The sequence below is a fragment of the Canis lupus genome, chromosome 34 (genome assembly GCF_048164855.1).
Source record: "Canis lupus baileyi chromosome 34, mCanLup2.hap1, whole genome shotgun sequence".
NCBI classification, from domain to species: domain Eukaryota; kingdom Metazoa; phylum Chordata; class Mammalia; order Carnivora; family Canidae; genus Canis; species Canis lupus.
This window is the reverse complement of record NC_132871.1, coordinates 2,269,207-2,286,634: the sequence shown is the minus strand read 5'-3', so window position 1 is coordinate 2,286,634 and position 17,428 is coordinate 2,269,207. Positions and strand designations below refer to the sequence as shown.

Genomic DNA, 17,428 nt, shown 5'->3' with positions numbered 1-17,428 from the left:
CACTTAAATTGGTTAGAAATCTAGAATTACATGCTAAGACACACAACTAAACCAAATTTCTGTTTAAAAGATTGAAATGAACAAAAGGTCTGATATACTAATGACATCCTAATCAGAAAGAAAATAGGAAAGGAATGATGCGCAGATATGAAATGAGTTCACAAACTTAGGTATATATGCAATTCTTGAATGATTTGTTACTTTTTTGTACACAATTTATTTAAATTCCAAGCCACCATCTTGCCAAGCTGGAATGAAATCCAGACATCAGTCATTCTTGAGATTCCTCCTTAGGGTTAAGCTAAGATCAGCTACAAGGAGATTTTTTTAGTGCATGAAATCCACAGACCTTCCACTCATCACCAGCAAACAAGGAAAATTTTTGTAGTTTGTGGAAATCCCTCTCTACATCTTTAAAAGTTCTTTCTCTTTCATTGGCCTCTATTGTCTTCAGTAGGCTTAAAATTTTGGAAACAAAAGACAAGAAACAGGAGAAATACCTGGTATACAAGTTCTATTCTATCCAGCCAGAACTTGTGCCTAGCCAGGAAATTCCCAAGGTGGAAAAAAAAAAAATCACAAAATTTACTACCTGCCTGAATGGGATAAGGAAAGAGAGAAAAATACCGAAAGAAAACACATGAGAATGTGTCAAAAACTTTCATGCTGTGGTGAAACATTGCTGAGGGGACAAAACAATGTGTATCACAGAATCTTATTTCATAGAAATTTATGTGCACTTGTAGATTTCTAGGGAGGCAACTAGGATAAGATATGACGTATTTTAAAAAGGAAACAACTGTAAATTTTTAATCAGGAAACCTAGGTGTAAGGACTTTATTATTCTCATGGGTCTGGGGAGGATACTTATTCTGTGTGAGCCCAAATTTCCTCTTCAGTGAAGTAAAGCTTCCTTATAAATATTCTAGGGAATCAGGGGCACCTGGGTGGCTCAGTTGTTTAACTGTCTGACTCTGGATTTTGGCTCAGGTCATAATCTCAGGTTTGTGAGACTGAGCCCCATGTCAGGCTCCACACTGGACATGGAGCTTAAGATTTTCTCTCTCTCCCTGTCCCTCTGCCCGTCCTCCCCCTCACGAGCATGTTTTCTCTCAAAAAAATAAAAAATCTGGCAAATCAGGAAAGGTACAAACAGAATGGAATAATATTATTATGGCTTTTAATTTATTCTATACCCTCTGGTGTTTAAATACATAGAATGCATTTGTTTATATTGTAATATATTAAAGCTATAACTGGATGCTCTTAGTCTTTAATCTGTGTCTATTCTTTCTCTTACCATGAAAGAGAAGGAAGAATTTGTCTTAGAATTATCCCTGAGTGTCTTATTCAAAATGGAGTGTGCTGTGCCATCACTGAGTACCTGCTTACAAAGTTCAGGGGTGCCCAACACTACCATCACTCGGACATCAACTGTAAAGTTCAGCAGTCCCCAAAACAATCCTCACCTCTGACATCAATTGCAAGTCCCCAAGACTATCCTCAAGTTCCATAATTTACCAGTAGAGTCACAGAATTCACCGAAAGCTCTTCTACTCATGGTGATGGTATAAGAGAAGGATACAGGCAAAAATCAGCCAAGGGAAGAGACGCAGGGGACATGGTCCAAAATAGTTCCATATCCCTAACTTCCAGTTGTCCTCTCCCAGTGAAGTTGTGGATGGTGCCAACTTCTCTAGCCAATGACATGTGACAATATTCATAGAGTATTGCCTGCAAGGGAAGTGTCCTCAAGCCATGGAACCCAGAGTCAATTAGGGCTTCAACACACAGACATGACTGACCTGTAGTTGTCAGCCCCTGTGGGGTTGAGCTGGGTGGCCCAAAGCCCATACCATACTTTACATTTATTAGATTATTAGTGTGACCCAAGGCCCACAGATAAACAACAACATTCTTATTGGCAGGTCAATCCAAGGACTTAGAAATTATCTCTCATGAACAAAGGTAAGATCTCTCTCTGTGGGTAAGGTTAATTCTTCAGTACACAGCAATTATGATTGTCAATGATGTTGACAGACAACTCTTCAAAAAACCATCAGAAAACAAGCCTGAGGCACCTGGATGGCTCAGTCAGTTAAGCACCTGCCTTCACCTCAGGTAGTCTTGATTTTAAGACCAAAGACCTCACTGAAAATGAGAATTAATAAACCAATATCCCTGATGAACATGGATGCAAATATTCTGAACAAGTTACCAGCAAATCAAATCCAACAGTACATTAAAAGAATTATTCACCACAATCACATGGGATTTATTCCTAGGCGGCAGGGTTGGTTGAATATTTGCAAATTAATCAATGTGATACACAACATTAATAAAGGAAAGGATAAGAGCCATATGATCCTCTCAACAGATGCAGAAAAAGCAGCATCCTTTGTTGATTTAAAAAAAAAAAAAAAAAAAAAAAACCTCAACAATGTTGGGATAGAGGGAACACACCTCAACACCAGACCCAGACCCAAAGACCCAGAGCTGATACCCCCACAATGGGTAGAAACTGAGTTTTTCCTCTAAAGTCAGGAACACGACAGGGATGTCCACTCTCACCACTGTTATTTAACACAGTACTGGAAGTCCTCGCCTCAGTGATCGGACAACGAAAGGAAAGAAAAGGCATCCAAATCAGGAAATAAGTCAAACTCTCACTATTTGCAGATGATATGATACTTTACGTAGAAAACCCAAAAGACTCCATCCAAAAATTGCTAAAATTGATACACAAATCAGTAAAGTAGCAGGATACAAAAATCAACGTACAGGATTCTGTTGCATTTTCTATATGCCAATAACGGAACGGCAGAAAGAGAAATCAAGGAATTGACCCATTTACAAGAAACTCTATACTCATTTTTAACATTTAAAAACTTTGATAAACTGTGAATAGAGTTTTTGTATTTGAAATAGTTGACTCTTGTTCCTTTACCACTCACAGTCCCAGGAGGATTCTCTGTTGCCTGCAAGTGAGTTAAGTGTTCTCTTTAAATTAAATTTCAAGTCAAACTCAAGGATGAATTTTAAAATAAAAGTGAGAGCATTTGTCCTTGGACCCTTCATACTCGGTGACAGCAAGGAAGCATGGAAGGAAGACATAAAGTGAAACTGAAAAGAAGCAGGATTGCCAATATTGCACCGGTGGGTACTGGCATTTTCATTTATTTCAATGGTAATAGCCCGATGTCTCTGCACTTTCATATCTTACATAAAAAAAACTTGGAAAGGTTGTGATAAATAGAGTTAGTCAGGCCATCTATTAAATATGCATAAACAAACTTTCCTAAACTCAACTACTAAACTCAGGCTGGTACATTGATGGAGGGCAGAGCGAAAAAATTAGATGAAGTCAGTTAGGATGGCAGTGAGCAGCATTCAGTAGAAACCCAACCACAGTGTGGGTCCTGTGGGACAAGAAGTCCATTTGCGATCAATCCAGAACCCACTGGGCTGACAGAAGGGTTGTCCAGGACCCAGTTTCCCCCTGATTTACTGCTGTGGCATCTGTAGGGTGCCACTTTCATTCTGGTGGTTGTACGATGGCTGCTCCGTCTTGAGATATCGTACCTGCATTCCAAGCAGGAAGCAGCAGAAAGATGGAAGGCAAAAGACAAAAGGCCAGCTGAGTTTGGTCTACTTCTAAATATTCCCTGGAGTCCCTTCCAGTGATTTTTCCCGGACACCCATAGTTCCCAAAGTGTGTGTCAAACGACCTCCTGGCATCAGCTAATTCATGGCAACATGACAAGGTAACTTCAAGTTCTTGAGGAGAGCACCGTGACATTCAACATCTATCAGACTAAGTGAAAAATTAACTTGAGCAAATTCGGTTGCAACATTCGATCCTGGTTAATTGAAATGACATATCCTTGAAAAGCTGGGATTTTGACAATACTATTGTTAAAAAGAAAGCAAATACCATACGCAAATCAATGTCGAACAGAAAACGAGGGCAACAGGGTCCAATGTGATTCTAAGATTTGAAAAGTTGCACAGGATTCAAGGCACAAACCTCCCATTATGCAATGTTTGGTTGGTCAAGAACATAATAAAAATAGTTTTTCTCTTAATTTACTTATATTTTTTTCAAATGGATACTACTTTATATTAGAACATAGATATCTATTAAATTGTTTGGATCAAACTGTTAGATATTTCTTTTGGCTTAAGAGCAGCATGAAAAAATTACTAAGACACTAAAAGTTCTATAACAGAGAAAGTTTGGTAACCTGCCTTAGATCTTTTTAGCCATCTCCATCTACCTGCGGAGGAATGTGGGAAGATGTGAACTCCTGTAAGACACACAATCAGGACTCTATAAATAAAGAAAAAAAGGAGAGTATGAATATTGAACAGGCAGCAAGCAGTTTCTACCCCACAGACAGATCAAGAATTTTAATAGTATTCCTAATTCTTTTTCTCTTTGTAACATTTTCAAGTCCAAGGAAAGGATAACTTAATAACTAGAAAAATATGATAAATTACCAGTCAACAGTCAACACTCATGCCTACTAATTACATACTTGGGCATTATCCTTGTGGACTTTGTAAAACTCACATCACTTTATTAGTTCAAACTAATTATAAAGTATTATATACTATATATTATATATATTAGTTCAAATATTATATTAGTTCAAATATTATATATTAGCATTATATATTAGTTCAAATACTATAAATGTTAAATTATGTTAAGTACGCTCATTGTCATTGTCAGTTATAATGGATCTAATAAACTGGGGCTAAGTTAGGGGGTCTTATAGAATTTCATTAACATTTACCAAAATGGTATTCCAATAATTGAAAGATTTAGTTCAGCTTTCTAAACCCAACAGAGGAAGTAATTTAGAAATCAGAAATGTATGATTCCATAACTAGTAATGAAAAACTTTAAGCATTTACGAAAAGAGCTTAAAATTGGCATTCTATATAAAACCCATTCTAAGTCAATAACCTGGGGCTATGTGGAATTAAGAGAATAATTATCAAAGAATAGTACTCCTTAAGTCTCTATTTTACCACACCATATATATTGTGTGATGACAATTATAATGAAAGCACATAAAAGAGATAACCAAATAGTACTTAAGGAACTAAAACACCCATCTTAAATTTTACTTCAGCAAGTTGGTATTCATTTAGATTATAGAACATTGGTATAATGTGTTTCCTTGTAATCACACCCAGAAACACTTAAACTGAAAATACACAGTGACTACATCAGCCCAAAGCTTAGAAACACAAAATGTAAAGAATAGCTGATATATTTTTTAAAAAGACACAATAACTTTTGTAAATTTGACAGAAATTTTATTTTAAACCAAAACTACCACCTGAGTCCATAGAAACTGATTTAAGTATATTTTATGATATGAATTGAAGGCCTTTTCCTCTCCCCCCCCCCATATCGTTTGATGTTAGCTGTAATGTGGATTTATTGATACTAATAACCTAAATCCTCTTAATATCCAGCTCTGGCATTAAACCAGTGTCCTTGTGGTTTAAGGCCTGAAATAAATATTACGTGTTGCCCTGACATCTGATCCCAAGGCTTCAAATGGCCTAACCACAGTTCCCTGCTCCACTCTGCTCTCAGAGATCAAATCCCCTCGCCAAACAAACTCATCATGAAAACCAGGCATCATGCTTGCTTATTCTTGTATCCCAGGCTTCATTTCACCACCAGCCTGCAGAATTACCGGAACAAGCCAATCACATCCTCCCACAGGACCCCAGAGTCATCTCACCCTCTGGTTACTACAAAGCCTGCTCCCTCAGCCCTCCACTTATTCCTCTGTTCCTAAGATCACCATCCTCTGGCACATGGTGTGTGGTATCCTCCTCCATCAGACGGTGAGCACATGGGACTAATAAACTGCTATTGTCTCATCGGTCCAGACAGAAGGGGAAGGCCATTTGGATAATACCCAAGTATGTAATTAGTAGCCATTTGTTTGGCCTTCCCCATGATCCTAGGGCAATTCTAGGGCAAGAATCCTTCCCTCACTAATGAGGTGACAAAGAAGTGATCAAAACAGTCGTAAAAACATGGAACAAAAAAATAAAGCATAACTCAAGAGATATAAATAGAGATACAAATTGAAATGATTATTACTAATAAAAGGATGACAATAATTATCATTGGGGTGCCTGGGTGGCTCAGTCTGTTAACTGTTGGACTCTTGATTTCAGCTCAGGTCACAATCTCGGGGTTGTGAGATTGAGCCCCACATGGGAGTCTGCTTGAAATTCTCTGTCTCCCTCCCTCTGCCTCTCGTCCAACTCATGTTCTCATTCTCTCTCTCTAAAGTAAGTAAATAAATATTTTAAAAGCAATAGTTATTATCGCTTATGCAGCTTTATATATACTAAGTATTGTGCTGGATGTTCCACATATATGTTGTTATTCAATCTTTTGAACAGCTCTATAAGATATTCACATTTTATGGACAAAAAAAAAATAAGGTTTACAGGAGTTAAGTAATTTGAGGTTATAAAACTATTTGGGCAATGAGCTAAGATTTAAATTTAAGCAGTCTGACATCTCTACCCTAAAAGACAAAATCATTATCATTCATATGATAATCTATATATTTATATATATATATTTTTTAATATATATAATTCTATATATTTCAGTTCTAGAAAGAAGTCATGTCTTTCAGGGCACTTTATCAAACATCCATATAATGAACTCTCTTCAAAGGAAATAATATTTACTAAATCCTATTCTTAACAAATAATTTCATCTTAAATATGTCCACATAAATTAAAATATAAATTTCTAATCAAAAACAAATTTTAAAATATTCAAACTAAACTGAAAAAAATTGATATGTTGAATGTCTTCTGAATCTACATTGTCAATGATAGATTTCACTACACATAAGTGTTACTAAACTGACTTCTTTGATTTGGGGTATGATGCTGCGACCTCATTCAACATTATTGTTATGTTTTTTTAACAGTTAGGTTAAACAACTTCACTGTTAATAATACTAAAGTATTATTTTAATAGACTACTTAATAGTGAATAACAAAAAAATTAACATCAAAAATAATTTATTGTGTATTTATTTAAACATTTACTAAAACTAACTGATTAAAGTCATTACATATAAAGGCAGAATTTGGGGGCAACATCTTCTCAAGACGTAAATATGGTAAACACACACACATACATGCATATTACATTGTTAGTTCTTTTGAGTTTTGAATCCCATGATGAATTAATTCTTCCAAAACTTCTCTATTTGAACTACTGTGAAATATTTAAATGATGTTAATATGAAAATTGACCTTTTCTTTACCTTACTTATACATTAACTTCCGCCACTATTCTGTCTCAGTGCTATACGATAAAGGAAGCACATTTCTCCAAAAACTCCATGTCATTTTCTTGCCGGTTTAAAGCCACAGTTTATTAAACAACTTAGTCGTATATTAAAATACAATGTGGCTTGATCTCTTACTACAAAAAAAATACTTTCTTAATAACTGCTAAAAGAATTCAACATGAGTACAAGTGTAGAAAAAAGGGGTAACTTTTGTTATTTTAGCACCAGAACATTTCATCTTAAGAGTCAGACATTTTTACCAACACTCTGAAAGTCAGGTGACTTTATTTTTTTTGAGATTTATTTATTTTAGAAAAAGAAAGCAAGCAAGCACACAAGTGAGAATGACAAAGGGAGAGGGAGAGAGAATCTCAAGCAGGCTGTAGCAACTTGACATAGACTGTAGCAACTTCTTACTAGATAGGTCTCCTGAGGCAAGGGAAACCAAAATTATCCAAAAATACATAAAGAACTGGTAAAACTGAACACCCAAAGAACAAATAATCCAGTTAAAAATTGGCAGAAGACATGACTACATATTTTTCCAAAGAAGACATATAGATGGCCAACAGACACATAAAAGATGCTCAACCTCACTCATCATGAGAGAAATGCAAGTCAAAACTACAATGAAATATCACCTCACATCTATTAAAATGGCTAAAATGAACAACACAGGAAACAGGTGCTGGCGAGGATGTAGAGAAGGGGAACCCTCTTACAGTGTTGGTGGGAATGCAAACTGGTACAGCCACTCTGGAAAACAGTGTGGAGGTTCCTCAAAAAGTTAAAAATAGAGCCACCCTATGACCCAGCAATTGCACTACTGGGTATTTACCCAAAGGATACAAACATACTGATTTGAAGGGATATATGCACCCTGATGTTTATAGCAGCATTATCTACAATAGCCAAACAATGGAAGGAGCCCAAATGTCCATCGGCTTATGAAGGGATAAAGAGGCACTATGTAATATATACCGTATATTGTTGTACATATATACATGGTGTATATGCAATATACACAATGGACTATTACTCAGCCATTAAAACCGAATGAAATCTCGCCATTCGCAATGACTTGGATGGAGCTAGAGGGTATTATACTAAGTGAAATAAGTCAGTCAGAGAAAGATAAATACCATATGATTTCACTCATATGTGGGATTTAAGAAATAAAACAAATGAACATGTGGGGGGGAAAGAGGCAGACCAAGAAGCAGACTTAACCCTAGAGAACAAACTGAGGGTCGCTGGAGGGGAGGTGGGCAGGGGGATGGGTTAGATGGGTGATGGGCATTAAGGAGGGCACTTGGGGAGATGAGCATTGGGTGTTGGAGGTAAGTGGTGAATCACTAGATTCTATATCAGAAATCAGTATTACACTGCATGTTAACTAACTGGAATTTAAATTAAAATTTGGAGATATTAATTAATCTGTGCTAGAGGATACACAGATAGCTGGACTAATTCCTTTTACTAATCCGAGGTAGTGCATATTATTACCGTCTCCACTTTAAAAATTAATATTAAAACTATAGAAAAAACAGCAACAAATTTCAGTTCGAGTTAACAAATTTTTTATTAATATTTAGATATATTAATGAAACAAATAACACTAAAGCACCTAAAAGTAGGATGACACACACAAATACCAGTAACTATGTATCTTGTTCTTGGGGTGATCATATAATTTATCATCCTAACTAATATTTCCAGAGTGAAGGGAACTATTACTAATAATTATACTGAGACAACAAGCATATACCAAAACTTTACCTGGCAAACTGAAATATATGACAGCCACTCTACTTTTTTCCCTACATTTTCTAAGCATAAGGAGACTCCTCAAATCTCTATCCCTAAGAGAAATATAGACAGAAATGCAGAAAGAAAAATGAAAAGTCATTATAAAAGTATGGAAAATATTTTAATTCATCACAGTCACTTTTCAATTTGTCTAAGGACCAAACTCTTTTTGTGAAATTACATGACAAAGTTTGCTACAATTTGTGAGTTGAACTAATATTAAACATAAAATATGAATAAAATCCTAAAAAATTTAAATCACTTTTAAAGAGTCACTCTCCATGCACTTGGTAATGAACAAACTTAAAATTGTGATTCTTTTGGAATTGCTTCATATTCCAAGGCCATACATTAGAGATTTTTAATAGTACTTCATTTCTCCTGAGTTAAATTTAACATTTAGAGCCAGGGAAAAAGTGCTGAGATAACAAAACATTTCTCCCAGAGAGGTGAAAATAAGACCTTTAGTGTTTATCATGTGAAATAGTGTTTATCATGTGAAATAAAACCAAAAAAAGTGGCGAGGGGGCATGTTGGGATAATTAGGGGCTCAAAGGAGTCAAATAAATAATACTCGCTCTTCCTCTCATAGGTTTGAAAACAACTGGGAGATGGACTCAAGTTTCACACTAAATATCACTTCTGGTTCTCATGAAACATTGGAGATCATGGTTTGGGGCCTGGAATTTTGCCAAGTATCTTGATACTTCTCCACACCCCCCCCCCAATAAGACAGATGTGTCTTCAGGCAAAAGCAGATTGGGCCTATTTCAGGTTTCCAACCAAAGGCAGCCAGAAAGGGACCCCAGTGACGCACTTTGTGGCAGCCAGACTTGAAGATGATGAGAGACAGAGCGAGAAAGAGAGTCAAGTTGCTCCATCTCTTCTCCCAAAGTCATCAGGTTGGGCTACTCTCTCGGAAGCTGGACATTTTACACTCCATGACATCTCTCCACGTGGAAACGAAAGGCCAGGATCTGGAGCTTTCCCCCTAGCAGACATGTGTGCCTCATAATTCTTCCTGAATATTCAGGAAATCCCCACGATCACCAACTTCCACTAAAATCAAAGTGAGTTGAGTTTCTTTTTAGCCAAACTTTGGTAAACCATCTCATAAGGGGAGGAAGTGTGTGTGTGTGTGTATGTGTGTGTGTGTGTCTATGTTCTTGTTCTCGCAGGGAGCTAGGCACAGAAAGTGAATTTAACGACTTTCATTGAAACCCCCACACACTATGGATATAGGAAAACAAATATCCATGTGATTAAGGAAAATGATTAGATAGGAGAACAGATAGAGACCACAGGCCATATATCCAACCCATACAAATGTAATGGAAAAGACAGTCAGCAGGGTCGAATAAAAATACTAGAAAATAAAAGATATTTAACCAGGCATAAAATCTACAGAGATTTCAGAAAAGGGTAGAATAAGCTACACTTAAGAGGAACAGCTACTATATTTACTGAGGGTGTGCTAAAACCTGTAATACCATCACCATAGACAAGATCCCTAATAACCCTTTTTTATATTTTTCCAACAGAGTGAGAGCAAATGGTGATCTGATTTCTGCTTCTGGTCCTACAAAGTCTCTGTTCATATGACTGTTGAACATCAAGGACTGTAACAGTCCTCAAAACACCAGAAGATACTTTTTCTTTTCCTTTTAAGATTTTATTCATTTATTCATGAGAGACAGAGAGAGAGAGGCAGAGACCCAGGCAGAGGGAGAAGCAGGCTCCCTGCAGGGAGCCCAATGTGGAACTCGAACCCAGGACCCTGGGGTCACGACCTGAGCCGAAGACAGACACTCAACCACTGAGCACCCAGGTTCCCCCAAAAGATACTTTCTGTAAGTGCCACAGTTGCTAACATTTAATGGCCATCAAAAAAGTCTAAGTGGAGTATAATTTAACAGAATTGGTGCTGTGACTTATCACGGCAACTATCTTAAAGATAAGTATGATTTTAAGAATAACTTCCTGACTGGATGTTGATAAAAGTTTTTGAATATTTAAATTTCTATCAATTTTTAGCTAAGAAAAATATGCTTAAAATCACACTTGCTTGTAATCATACTTAAATTGGGATAAACTAACCAATTTCTCAAAATATGGCATTCTGTGTAACCATTCCAGCCTTCACTGAAGCATCTAACTAAATTTTATTGAGTACTATCAGAGAAAAATAGTTTGTTAAAATCTGCTTTTGAGAACCAGACAAAAATTTTTTACTCCATCAAAAAAGATCCCTTTTCAAGTCTTGCAATTATTTTGACAAAAAAAAAATTTATATAATCACCCCCTTAAAAATTGTTTCAATTTATCAGCTGCTCTCAAAATTTGTTAATATTTAGTATGTACAACCCAACTGTAACAAGCACTATGTTGTCATTTATCAAAATTATTTCTACCGTATATATTTCTAATTATGTAGCCATGAAATAAAATGGAAACTCTTCCCTATAACAGAAACATACATGTCAAATTTCAAGTTAGAGATGGAAACTTGTTTTCTACTCCTTAGGTTAATTCTATTTTTATATCAAAAAGTCTCCCTCGCTCAGAGAATGTCATTTTGTCATTATAGTATTTAAGAGCGGTATTAGATTAATAGAATCCCTTTTTTCAGGAAAACTCCATAAATGTCTTCACACTTTGTACTCTAATATCTCCTCCAGTTCCAAAAAGACACTGTTCAAACAGTATCCTTGATATAGAGGAAAAGGCATTAGCCTTATCAATTCTTAAGCCATGATGGTTCTAGTGGATTCTGTTTCAGAGCAAATTTTATCACAAATGTAATCCCAGAAATATTGGAACTATATATTATTGAGCACACATATAAAATTCAATTACCAGGGTAATTTAATTGATAGGAAATATATATTCTTCTCCTATGGGAAAATGAAATAAAAAGAGAATTTTTTTCCCTTCAGTAGTACTGAATGGAATTAATATGAAATTCTTTAACCCAAGGCAATCCTAGACCTTATTACCAGAATCATGTGTACTCGAAAGAGGATTTCTGCCAATAGAAATTGGTTTGCGTTAAGTCAACCAAAAGCTATCTCCCAGAAACTTTTAACTTGACCAGACTCCTCTACTACCGTCCCTATCCAGTGCTGGCGCTCTACACCTGCCTCTGTATGGAAAGTCCCTTTGGCTGTTTCTTCTTCTTTTTAAACTTTACCAACTTCCCAAGGCCCAGCCCAAGCTCCCTATCACCCACAAAATCTTCTCAGATTTCCTTGGTCTACAGCAAGCTCTCCCTCGCCCCTGAATGCAGAAAAATCTGATGGTCTATATAATTCATCTAGCTTTATCTTTTTTCCCCTTGGATAATTAATTATACTCTCATAAATCTATAGATATACAGAAAGAGAGTGATGACTTGTTTCCCCGACTAGACCAAAAATTTTATAAGGAGCTACACTGCTTACTCGAGGTTATCTACTCTAGAAACAGAAAGAAGCAATGAGAATTATATATTCTATAAACCTACAAGATAGAAATAAGCGCAATCCCTGCCCCTTCCATTCTGGTTTATAAGAGACGATTTTTTTGGTTTTGTTTTGTTTTTCAAATAAATAAGAAAGTTTTACCGTCACATATACCTCATTGAGCTCTTTGATCTGATAATAAGATGACAAGTATTTAATAAATACTTATATTATACTTAGTATAATATACTAATCTATCTATTCAAAATCACATCGTAATACATTTCATAAGAAGTAAGGCATCTGAATTGGGATTTTCCTGCTGTAGTCTAAAGCGTTACACATGATTAAAACAAATGCCTCACGCGTCCAGTCCACGTCCCCCACTCTAGCAGCTGAGCTATGGAAGGGTGCACCCACCATCACAGATCGTCAGAAAAGTGCAAATCAAAACCATAGTGAGGTATCACCCCACACCTGTTAGAAAGGTGTCATCAAGAAGACAAGAGATGACAAGTGTGGGTAAGGACGTGCAGAGATAAGAACCCTTATGCAGCCACTATGAAGAACAGTAGGGAGGTTCCTCAAAAAATTAGACATAGAACTACCATATGATCCAGCAATCTCACTTCTGGGTGTACGTCCATGGGACAGGAAAACAGAGTGTCAAAAAGCTATCTGAATGCTCAGGTTTATCACAGCATGATTCACAATAACCAAGAAAGGGAAACAACCTAGGTGTCCATCAACAGATGAGCTGATGATGAAGACGATGAAGATTTTTATTTTGTGATCTGTGTCAAACTGTCTCATTCTCAGTGCAGGTGATCCCTCCTCTCCAGGAAACAAGAATGGGAAGAGGGGAGTCTTTCATGAGGTCTCAGCCCCCACAAGGCCCCAGGGAAACCCCACACAGTTCTGAGAGTTGATGGGAAGCCCAACAAAGACTAAGGTGGGTGAAAGGCAATGACAAGAGGGGTGGTGGTCACCAGTCAGGATGCTGGGGGTTGGAGAACCCTGTCCTTAGCCCTGCTCAGCTTTGGGGCTGCCATGTGCATGATGGAGAAGGAGGAGTGAGAAGATTGCCCTCCTATCTTGAAGCACCCCTTGTCCAGACATGGCTTTGACTCCACTCAGGGCTCAGGTGAGAGGAACAGGAAATTGTTTTGGGCTGACACACACACACACACACACACACACACACACACAACGGAATATTACTCAGCCACGAGAGAAGGAAATCCTGCCATTACAGGGCACCCGGGGGGCTCAGTGGTTGAGCATCTGCCTTTAGCCCAGGGCCTGATCCTGGAGACCCGGGATTGAGTCCCGCGTTGGGCTCCCTGCATGGAGCCTGCTTCTCCCTCTGCCTGGGTCTCTGCCTCTCTCTGTGTCTCTCGTGAATAAATAAATAAAATCTTTAAAAAAAATAGAAAACTACATACAGAAGAAAGATTAAATGTTCCCTAGCTCTTCTAAATATTCGAGATAGGTTGGGATGAATAGAAAAAATAAAGTCAGTGTCCAGAGTTTAACAGGATCAATTATTTCCAGCTATGTTAGTAGGATGGGGAAGATCATGAAAACTCTTCTTTGCACTTGCCCTGAATTCTCAGCAGAAAATTGCAATGACAAAAAAAGAAAAAAAGAAAATTGCAATGACAAATATGATGATACAGTTAACCACACCTAAAGGGTGTGCCTCATACATTTTAGAGAAGCAATATGGAACAACGTGGTTAAAGCTGCGTCCCCAGTGTCGGATGCCTGGGTCCGAGCGCCGCCTCTGCCCCTCGTTAGCCTGGTAACACAGCTTCACCGGCTTCCTCGTCCGTGTTTCCACATTAGGACCCACCCGACAGATTTGTTAAGAGGAGACCTTCTGTGCAAAGCACTTGAAATAATACCCGGTGCAATTAGGCACTTGATAAGCATTAGCTAAATATAAAGTCTCCAAGAACTTAAAATTGTACATAGTTTGGAAAAAGATTTAGTGATTGTTTTCACTAACTTAGATAAGGGAATGCTTTTTAGATTCAGACTTTCTCAAGTTCTCTCCCAAAGCATAGGATACATTTCCTAGAGGGAGACTTCGATTAGGGACTAAATGAAGGGAAGGGTAAAACAACAAAACATTTCATGAAAAATAAAAAAATAACTCACTCGTGTGCTCTGTGGGAATTATTTCTGTTGCTGTCTAATTGCCTGGCCTTCGACACCCGCCTGTCAAACCAACCAGTGACCCGGATTAAGTGCAGCTGTTCAGACCACATCAGTTTCTAGGCCTTTCAGGCATGTGGGGTCCAGTTCACGTCCACCTGCCCTCCGTCCCCGTGTGCTCCTACAGTAACTATGCGCTGGGAAGCTCTTCACCCACAAACAAGCTCCCACCCAGCTTGGGGTTTGGGGTTTTTGTTTTGTTTTTTTGTTTGTTTTTTGCCTGAACAGAAAACTAACTTTGCAAGAACTGAAGTCAACTCTGATAAACGTCCCTCATGGCACCAAGTACGGGGATGCCATCACTTTCATTATAAAAAGAATTTTTTAGTTTGTCTAATTTGTTGGAGAATTGTTTAAGAATGTATTCTCTAAGTGACACGCATTAATCTTACATTAAAACATATGTTTTGGCAGCTTATGCTCTGCTTTAAATGAACTATTATTTTAATCACAGGCATTTGCAAAAACAGTTTGATTTTTCTTAATTAATGTCTACTAAATTTACTTATGATAGACACACTCTTTTTTGCCAGCGTAAAACAAATATACGTGTGGTTATTAATTCTCTCTTAGCACCATACAAAATTATTAATTGAGGTGGAACTTTTCTGCCAAGGTACTTTCTTTTTTTCAAATGAAAAGATGTAGGAGGATGACTGACTGGCATGCCCGTCCAATGAATGTAGTAATTTTTTCCCTGTCAACTTGAAGACAATGTTTCACCCCAGTGTTTTCTTTCAAAGAGCTCCAGAGGAAATTTAGCAAGATTAGGAGAGACAGAATGGAACTATACAAAAGTTATTGGCTTTTCTCCCACCTTCTTTTATACATTCTGCACACAATAGTGACATCTTCTGGTTGCCTGGAATACTGATGTTTGGAGCAATGCTTTGAAACCACATCAAACTTTTCTGATCACTCATCAAAACACACCTCTTTGCCTAAAGATACTAAATGACATATTCCTGAATCAGAAGTACTTCAGCTTTAAACGTGTGCCATCAAAATTCCAATTCAGGGTTTTTTTTAAGAGAAAATACAATAGAAGAGCAGGTACTTATTTCTTCAAAACAAATTTGAGACACGCATTTAATCTAAATTCGATTAGTCAACGTATAAGACGCAGGTTAAATATAAAATTAACTGGGTCTTAAAAAATTACTTGACACAGTTAACAGGCTGGTTTCGACATCCACTTCTGGAAATTTCATTTTCTAGAAAGATCACCAACAACTGGAAAAAAAAATTATCGAAAAGAGAAAAGTTCAACAGTATGATATTTCCATTTTTAGTAAGAGATAAAACAGATGTGGAGGTTCTGGGAGAAGGAAGAGCCTAACACTAAATGACATTGCTTTCCTCCCCAACTTTTTCATAAGGGCCTGTACCTGTGCAGAACACCATGGCATCGTGAGGATGCCCTAAAGCACTATCCTCAAGGCTAACCTCTCGTTTCATCCATGAAATGATGAATCCACCCACAGTGGCATGGGGTCTCAGCTGGTTCTGGTAACCCAAGAATCCCAATCCCCTCCATGAGGATTGAGCCCAGGCATTGGGCATCTAAATAAAACATACTTATATTATAACCCCTTTCTCAAGACAACAGAAGAAGGATGACTTGAATAGTGCCCAGGTGATTTGCTCATACCTCTCCCTAGAAAAGATGAAAAAAGTACCACATACGCCCATCATAGATCAACTAAGTAACCCACAGCAGAAAATTCTAACCAAAAACTAAAGGAAACTGAATTTCATATCAGCAACTATTTGTAAACGTAGAGAAGTGAGAAATTAAGAGAAACTGAATTAACTTTGTTCTGTCCGTCATGAATGCAATGCAACAAGTATTATAGATTCCAGTCACACATTTTAAAAAAGAGAATTCTTCAGAAGAAAAAATACGTAGATCGGGGTTATTTAAGGTGGTTTAAATAACAATCAACCAGAGAAGCTAATTATTAAAATTATACGAATTATATTTATCCTATCATCTGGATCAAGCTAGCATCTCTCCTGGTAATAACAGCTCTTTACAAACTCATTACTATACGTTGAAAAGACATTTGTAAAGAACAGACCACCACCATTTTCTAAAGTATGTTAAAAGAACACAAGGCACACATTCTTCTTTGCATTTAGAAATTAAGATATTTGTGTTATCTGAAATTGCAAATCAAATTTAACCAGAGAAACAAGCTACAAATAATATATGTAATTATTCTTTAAATGGTGTGTAACTAGTATGATAAACAGGAATTTACTATTATAATCAGGATGATATGCTGAATAGATTTCTGAACTCATAAAAGAACTACACTCTCAGAAGTGACAGAGAGAAGCAACCGATTCATTTCCTACCCAATCTGTGAAAGCTCTGCTAGTTGTTTCTGATATTGTGATCGCTTTATTACTGTTTTCGAATCTTACTTTCAAAAAGGTTCCTTGTGTAAAGAAATAAACAAGCCTCTTGGATAGATATGCCCACGACAGGCATTTTTTAAAATTTAAAATATCCTTCAAGTCAGTAGTAAAATAAGCAAACTATAAGGGTACGGCCTGTTATCTGGTTGACAATAAAATCAACCTCTTTCCGTAAGAAAT

The 17,428-nt window shown here is 37.0% G+C and overlaps 1 long non-coding RNA gene across 1 annotated transcript in view; it reads right to left on the bottom strand.

Moving 5' to 3' along the window:
* Nucleotides 1-4,244: 4,244 nt before the first annotated feature.
* Nucleotides 4,245-17,428, bottom strand: part of LOC140624289 (uncharacterized) — a 55,077-nt gene continuing 41,893 nt past the window's right edge. The window contains exon 3 of the long non-coding RNA XR_012023774.1: nt 4,245-4,330. This is a non-coding gene — a long non-coding RNA (uncharacterized lncRNA). The remainder of the gene's footprint in view (nt 4,331-17,428) is intronic.